The sequence below is a fragment of the Hevea brasiliensis genome, chromosome 12 (assembly GCF_030052815.1).
Source record: "Hevea brasiliensis isolate MT/VB/25A 57/8 chromosome 12, ASM3005281v1, whole genome shotgun sequence".
Lineage (NCBI taxonomy): Eukaryota > Viridiplantae > Streptophyta > Magnoliopsida > Malpighiales > Euphorbiaceae > Hevea > Hevea brasiliensis.
The window spans coordinates 71,864,320-71,873,247 of NC_079504.1; positions in this window are offsets into that span (position 1 = coordinate 71,864,320).

Consider the following 8,928-nt stretch of genomic DNA (forward strand, 5'->3'; position numbering starts at 1 on the left):
AAACACTTTTCTGATTAAATCTATCTGTCCTGGCCAGGAACTTGAAACATCAAGAATAATTAAATGAACATAGGATTTTATCTCTATTTACTTAGAGGAACAGATTCCATCTTGATCAACACCTACCTCCATATATAACTAGCAGGAGCCAACACATGCCCATATACCCATACACAGTACAAGTATGAAAGCAGTATCAAACTCAAACTACCTATATACAAGATAACTGTGCTATCTCAGGTCTAAAGATTATATGCACTGATATGATTTATGACAAAACATTCACAAGAGTAAACTCCATGTGCTTATCATAAGTGTCACTGGTTCGACCTACTTATCATATATAAGTGCCTATCATTTTTGTTATATGGCATGAGACTCACCATTCCATCTTATTTATATCTCATATAAATAACTTGGTAACAAACATGAATACAATCTTTCTGGGTAAGTCATGTCCTTATTATGAAGTATCCTCTATTGTGAACCTATTTATGATAATTTGTACTAGAAATACTGTCACTCATATTCTTAACAACTTAAGAATAGAATTTCTAACAAAATATCAACGGACCTTTTCTATTACACATAAATATATTTTGTAAACAGAAAAGTGGAAATGCCTTTTATTAATAAAAATATGTACAAGATACATACTAAATGATATGCTCTAGGGCATACTACTAACAATCTCCAACTAGCACTAAAGCCATTCATTACAATATCTTAGACCCATCTTCTCAAGATGTCAGTCTAACCTTGCTTTGTGACAAAGGCTTAGTGAATGGATCAGCTGGATTTTCAGCTGATGCTTTTTTCTGCATGGCTACATTGCCTTGCCCAACTATTACTTTTATAATGTGGTAGCGCCTTTCTATGTGTTTGGATTTCTGGTGAGACCTTGGTTCCTTAGCCTGTATGATTGCTCCATTATTGTCACAGTGTAATGGAACTGTTGACTCAATGGAAGGAACTACTGTAAGTTCTATCACGAACTTCTTTATCCAAACAACTTCTTTAGCAGCATCTGATGCAGCAATATACTCAGCCTCGAAAGTGGAATCTGTAGTCGTGCTCTGTTTGGAACTCTTCCAACTGACTACACCTCCATTACAAATGAACACATATCCAGAGATAGACTTTCTATCATCGATATCTGATTGGAAATCAGAATCAGTATAACCATCCAATTACAAGTTTCCACCTCCACAGATCAAGAATAAATCCTTAGTTCTTCTCAAGTACTTAAGGATATTCTTGACAACTATCCAATGTTCCAAACTTAGATAGGATTGATACCTGTTAGTCAAACTAACAACATATGCAATATCCGGCCTAGCACACAACATTGCATGCATCAAACTTCCAATAGCCGAAGCATATGGAATCCTGGCCATTTTATCTCTTTCTTCAGGTGTCTTTGGAGACATCTCTTTAGAAAGGTGGATACCATGTCTCAAGTATAGACTTTGGGATAAACCAATTATTCTTTTCGCTCTATCTCTATAGATGCGAATCCCAAGAATATAGGTTGCCTCTCCTAAGTCTTTCATGGAGAATGTATTTGACAACCATACCTTTGCAGTTGTCAACATACCTGTGTCATTACCCATCAATAGTATGTCATCACATATAAGACAAGGAAAGTGATAGCACTATCACTAACCTTCTTATATACACATAGCTCATCCTCATTTTTTATAAACCCAAAGGATTTAATGGCTTCATCAAAACAGATGTTCCAACTCCTCGAAGCTTGTTTCAACCCATTTTGAAGAGTCTATAACTGATATAGCTTCTTCATAGGTAAGTGGATCATCTCTATGATCTACTTCTTTATGAGTAGACAACTCTTGTTCTTCTTCATGAAAGAAACCATATCTCACTGGTGGGTGAGATACCCTGGTTGTTATATGAGGAATAGCTGTAGATGTTTCATCAATGGGTGTAGGTTAACTAGATGGATCTATATCCATCTGATCTATTGGTTGGTCAGAATTCTCCAATTCTAACTCTATTTGCTTTCCTTTGCCTCCTTCTTGAACAAACTGTTGTTCAAGAAATGTGGCATCTCTACTTATCACAACTTTTGTGAAGTAGGCAAATAAAAATAATATCCAAAACTATCTTTTGGATATCCAACAAATGGACCTTTTTTCTGATCTGGTTTCCAATTTATCAGTGTTCAGCTTTTTGACAAAAGCTAGACAACCCCAAATCTTAACATGCTTGAGACTTGGTTTTCTTCCATGCCATATCTCATACGATGTGGAACAAACTGATTTTGATGGAACCCTATTCAGAATATACAAAGCTAATTCTAATGCAAATCCCTAAAAGGAGATCGGCATATCAGTATAGCTCATCATACTACGTACCATATCCAATAGGGTACGATTTCTCCTTTTAGATACACCATTTAGCTGTGGTGTTCCTGGAGGAGTCAGCTGTGAAACAATGCCATGCTCTCTCAAGTATTCATCAAATTCAATACTCAAATATTCACCTCCATGATCTGATCGAAGAGCTTTAATACTCTTTCCTGTTTGATTTTCTACTTCAGATTTAAATTCTTTGAACTTTTCAAAGGATTCATGTTTGTATTTCATCAAATACAAATACCCAAACCTTGATTTATCATCAGTAAAGGTAATAAAATAATGAAAGCCCCCTCTAGCCATTTCTTTAAATGGACCACATACATCACTATGTATTAGTTCCAAAATATTTTTCAGCTCTTAACCCTTGTCCAACAAAGGGTGATTTAGTCATTTTGCCCTGAAGGTAAGATTCACAAGTTGGAGTAGGCTCAGAGCCCAATGAGGATAGAATCCCCATTTTCTCTAGTTTTGCAATCCTATCTTCTGCAACATGACATAACCTTAAGTGTCAAATATATTTTGAACTTGAGTTGATTTTCACTATGGCATTGCATTCTTTTATATCACTTGCATTCATTTTGTGTTTGTCATTATTATCCAAATAATAAAGACCATCATTTATGTAACCTGAACCAACATATTTATTTCCAAAATAAATATTGCAAACATCATCAGTGAACTAAAATTCATAGCCATTTCTAGTCAAACTAGATATAGAAATGATGTTCTTAAAAGCATCAGGTACATATAAAATATTATCCAAACACAAAACATGTCTAAACATGTAAAAAGATTTAGATCCTATGGCTAAAGCTTCAACAATTGAGCCATTGCCAATCCGAACTCTATCATCTTGAGAACACAAGCTGCTACTATTTGCTAGTTATTGCAAATCATTTGAAATGTGAGAACTCGCACCAGTATCTAAAACCCAAGCTGTAAATGAACTATGAGTATCATCAGAATCTAAATAACAAGATATGGACATACCTATCAAAGGTGTATCCTTCTTGTCCTTCAAAGAAGTAAGATACTCTGGGCAGTTCCTTTTCTAGTACCCATCCTTCTGGCAGTGGAAACACTTTCCTTTGCCTCCATCAGCTTTAGCTATTTTCTTAGAAGGACCAGGAATCTAAGGTTTCTTTTTCTTATTGCCTTTTTCCTTGTTGGACTTTCCAGTAGAAGAAGATGCAATAAAAGCAACATCTTTTCCTTTATTACCCTGCATATTCTTTTGGGCAATAACCAGCATGCTGAGTAAACCAGCTAAGGTGCATTCCTGTTTAGTCATATGGAAATTTGTCACAAAATTCCCAAAAGACTCAGGAAGGGACTGAAGGATCAAATCCATCAGTAGTTGGAAATCCATGTTAAAGTAAAAAAGTTCCAACTGCTTAATTAGCCGAATCATCTTGTGGACATGATCCCCAACATTCTGTCCCTCAGACATCCTCATATGAAACAGCTGCCTAGATATCTCATACCTATCATTGCTGCTGTGCTCACCATACAACTCTTGTAGGTGAAGGAGGATCTCACTCGCACTCTGTATGTTCTCATGTTGCTTCTATAATTCATTACTCATGGAAGCAAGCATGTAACACTTAGCTCTCATATCATGCTCCTTCAACTTGTCCAAAGTTTCATGTTCCTCTTGTGTGGCCTCTAGAGGTAAGGGACCAGGAACATTTTAGTCTAGAACATATCCTATATGTTCAAGGTTCAGGATAAGTTTCAAATTTCTTAGCCAATCATAGAGATTAAGTCCTGTCAACCTATTGCGATCAAGTATTCTTGCAAGAATATATGGTCGTGGTTGTTCTGTGCTCATTTTTATTAGAAAATTAACTACATAAAATAACCAGATTAATTAGTAAATGTATCATGTATTTAACCAAAATGATTATGGTATTTTAATCAAATTGGTCCTCCCACTAACTTGGCAAATCCTACACTTCCAAAGTAGAAAACGAAAATCCTAGTTGGAAGGATTTCTAGTGGGTGATTGAATTCTTATAATTCTATTGATCATCCTCAGGTACATCCATTATTGGAATTACAATAAACTATAAGTGAGCAACTCTTTGCCCATCACATCTCATGTGAGGCTCAATACTTTACCTAGCCCCTAATGCTCAAAATCTCAGGTACATCCATTATTGACTTATCTTGCATTAGTTAAGTTGATCCCATTGCGCCAGTAATTATGCAAATAATTTTAATGTCCCCAGGTACATCCAATATTGGCCACCAAACCATTTACATATTTACAATATCTCATGCTTAATAATTATTCTTTAAGAAAATCTCTTAAATTAATTGCATCTTATGCAACTATTTAAAATTTCTTAAAATAATTGCCCCGATGTAGGGCCGATGTTATAATTACTTTAATTATAGCATATCCAACTTAATCATTTGTTTGGAAGATTTTGTGGTCATCATAATGACTATTAAGGTCTCACTTTGCACATTATTCATTTAGCATGCATATATCATATACTGCATACATTCACATACATCTCATGCATTCATGGACAAAAAAATAAATATGGTATGATCATGGACTTTCTAAGGGATTCAATTCTGAGCCACCAAGAATTGAATCAGGGCATTCCTAGGTGCATTTCATTCATTCATTTTACAAGAGTTGCTGAAGGAGTACATAATCAACACTTGATCTTGAATTCCTCCCACTGGTCCCACCAATGCTCTTGACCTCCTTGAACTTCTTGTAATCCAATATTACATAGTAATCCTTGGCATACTAAGGCGAATTTACAAGAACTTAAATAAATGAAATTACAACCCAAAAATTATTACAAACTTAATAATACATGCCCAAAATAAATTAAAATAAATTAATTAACTTACAATCCCAAAGAAACATAAAAGAAATAAATCCAATCACATTGGTCTTTTATAGTCCATGATCATCCATCATGCATATCACTATTTAACAATTAAATAAAACATACATACTTAAATTAAATTGAATATCTCATATTCAACTTAAAAAACCAAATTTGAATATGATTTAAATAAATTTAAAAATTCATATTTGAATCTCATTCAAAGAAATTTAAAAATTCAGATTTAAATCACATGCAAACAACCTTAAAATTATAGATTTGAATCATGTTCAAACAATTTTTAAAAAATCAGATTTGAATGACATTCAAACAATTTTTAAAAATTCATATCTGAATATTATTCAAACAACTTTAAAAAATCAGATTTAAATATGATTAAAATAACTTTAAAAATTTAGATTTGAATCACATTCAAATAACTTTTAAAATTCAGATTTGAATCACATTCAAACAATTTTTAAAATTCTGATTTGAATCAAAATTTAATTGTGTGATTGAAATTCTAATTAAACAATTTAATCAGACATAGGATTATATTTAGATCATACAATAATTGCAAATTAAAAGCCAAACCTTTGCACCACCATTGGAAGCACAAACCTTTGTGCCACCATTGAGGTGTTCTCTTGCATGCCGCCACACATCCATTGCAACCAGGAATGGATAAATCATCTCATGATCAAAACACACAATTAAATTATATAATCAACAATCTAAATGGCAAATATAGTGGCTCTGATATCAATTGAAGGAACGGAAGCATGAAAAACACAAGTTTATACCATTGAATTCAAAAATTTTCACTTAGGGTCACATGCATCATGCATGATTTATTTTTATCTATTTGATTTCAATGATAAACAACATATTAAAACTCTTTTAATATGTTTTTTTGGATCTGTATTTACCATTTAAGATTTTAAAATTAATCAGATTAATTTTATAACCCTAGATTAAATCAAGAACAAACACACTAACCTCTTAATGCACTGCAGTGTATTTGCGCCTTTGAGATTCATCTTCAGGATACCAGATGTTGTCCCTTTAGCTTGTCCACACCAAGAACACCTATGGCAGCCCTTAAAAAGCTTCTAAAACTTTTTCTATTATTTAGAAGATCAAGTTCTACCTTTTAAGAGATTAAGGATGTAAACAGGACACTAGAAACAATTTTTGGTGTTCTTAATTCAAGAGATTATTTGCTAATCTCTTGAATTGATTAAATAAGAAGAAAAAGAGAAGAATGAGAGCATTTAGGTGGCGGCATCAAGGGAGTGGCTGGTGCTTGTGTTTTATTTTTTTTTTTTATAACAACACTTAAATAGCTAGGTTAACACATTAAACCCTTGCCACATGTCACCCTCTAATTGGTTTTAGGTTTAATTGACCCAATCACATTGTGCCAAGTGTCAAACCTATATTTAATCTTAATTTTAATTATCTTACATGATTAAAAAACATTTAGCAAGCTTATGTGTAATGCCGTGTGTCACCATCTCATGGTGCCATATGTCACCCTGTGAAAAGACCAAAATATTCCTGTGTCTTAATTTTGAGTTCTCAACCCAAAATAATTATTTCTCTTCTTCTAATCAATTTATATCAAATATAAATTAATTAATTAATCTCTATTAATTAAAATATGAATTTAATTAATGAGAAATTAATTAATAAAGATTAATTAATTAATTTATATTTGATATAAATTGATTAGAAGAAGAGAAATAATTATTTTGGGTTGAGAACTCAAAATTAAATCATAGGGGCATTTTGGTCATTTCACAGGGTGACATGTGGCACTATGAGATGGTGACACATGGCACTACACATAAGTTTGCCAAATGTCTTTTAATCGTGTAAGATGATTAAAATCAAGATTAAATATAGGTTTGAGACTTGGCATAATGTGATTGGGTCAATTAAACCTAGAACCAATCAGAGGGTGACAAGTGGTAAGGGTTTAGTATGTTGACCTAGCTATTTAAGTATTGTTATGAAAACAAATAAAGAAACCAGCTGCTGCTCTCATTTGTGCTGCCACCTTGAGGCTCTCCATCTCTTTTTCTTCATCTCTCATCAATTCAAAGAGATTAGCCATCAATCTCTTGAATTAAAAATACTAGAAATTGTCTCTAGTATCCTGTTTACATCTTTAATCTCTTAAAAGGCAGAACTTGATTTTCTAAACAATAGAAAAAGCTTTAGAAGCTGTTCAAGGGCTGCCATAGGTGTTCTTGGTGTGGACAAGCTAGAGGGACAATATCTGGTACCCTGTAGATGAATCTCAAAGGCGCAAATACACTGCAGTGCATCAAGAGGTTAGTGTGTTTGTTCTTGATTTAATCTGGGGTTCTAAAATTAATCTGATTAATTTTAAAATCTTAAATGGCAAATACAGATCCAAAAACATATTAAAAGAGTTTTAATATGTTGTTTATCATTGAAATCAAATAGATAAAAATAAATCTTGCATGATACCCTAGGTGAAAATTTTTGAATTCAATGGTATAAACTTGTGTTTTTCACGCTTTTCCTCCTCCAATTGGTATCAGAGCCACTATATTTGCCATTTAGATTGTTTATTATATGATTTAATTATGTGTTTTGATCATGAGATATAGATCCATTGCTGATTGCAATGGATATGTGGCTGCATGATTGAAGAACATCAACATGGTGTGCAAGGTTTGTGGTTTCATGGGTGGTGCAAGGTTTGGCTTTTTAATTTTGTAATTGTTGTATGATCTAAGGCCTTTCCTATGACTAATTAAAGTGTTTAATTAGTAGTTTTAATCACACAATTAAATTTTCATTCAAATCAGAATTTTAAAAATTGTTTGAATGTGATTTAAATATGAATTTTTAAGGTTGTTTGAATGTGATTCAAATTTGAATTTTTTTTAAAATTTGTTTGAATGAGATCCAAATATGAATTTTTAAATTTATTTGAATCATATTCAAATCCGAATTTTTAAGTTGAATATGAGATATTCAATTTAAATTTAGTATGTATATTTTATTTAATTGTTAAATAGTGATATGCATGATGGATGATCATAGACTATAAAAGACCAATGTGACTGGATTTATTTTTTTACGCTTCTTTGGGATTGTAATTTAAATTAATTTATTTTAATTTATTTTTGGGCATGTATTATTAAGGTTGTAATAATTTTGGGTTGTAATTTCATTTATTTAAGTTCTTGTAAATTTGCCTTGGTATGCCAAGGATTACTATGTAATTGGATTGCAAGAAGTTCAAGGAGGTCAAGAGCATTGGTGGGACCAGTGGGAGGAATTCAAGATCAAGTGTTGATTATTGATGTGGCCCAACCGCAAGTGCACGGGTCGTACAAGTAATATAGAAAAGATATCGTTCCCACGAGGAGTTGTGTTAATGATTGAATTTTTGATATAAAAAAAATGCTAACTAATTTGGACTATTTTTGAAATTAAAGTAATAAATTGATGGGTATTGGAGTATGAAATCTATATATGCAAAATTAATAATCTATTCAACTATGTAATGATTTAACTAAATTTGCATCAAATTAAAATAAAGCAAATTCAAATATGGCAATATTCAAAATGGCAAGTAATTAAATTCGATTAGAAATTAACAATGATAAAAAGGTGATTCCGGAGTTCGGGATTTCATATTCAAGCTATTTTGG